The sequence below is a fragment of the Cynara cardunculus genome (assembly GCF_001531365.2).
Source record: "Cynara cardunculus var. scolymus isolate 2C chromosome LG 6, CcrdV1, whole genome shotgun sequence".
Classification (NCBI taxonomy): Eukaryota; Viridiplantae; Streptophyta; class Magnoliopsida; order Asterales; family Asteraceae; genus Cynara; species Cynara cardunculus.
The window spans coordinates 2,240,072-2,240,393 of NC_037533.1; positions in this window are offsets into that span (position 1 = coordinate 2,240,072).

Genomic DNA, 322 nt, shown 5'->3' on the forward strand with positions numbered 1-322 from the left:
TTACCAAGTGTATCACACTGTGTTTTTTCGTTATTTTATGAAGCGTATCACAGTGTACATCATGTGTCGATATAGTGTTCGTTTGAGAGAGTTGAGAGGAGAGAGAAGAAAGAAGAAATATAGAATGACTAAAATGTCCTTAATTAATACTTTTGGTTAAAATTACCAAAATTATTAATTTCTCAATTTAACATTTGATTTGTGATTGAGATTGGATCTCACGGTTACCACAAACTAATCAGTTATTCTTTGAATGAACCTCTCACTCTCTCTCTCTCTCTCTCTATATATATATATATATATATATATATATATATATATA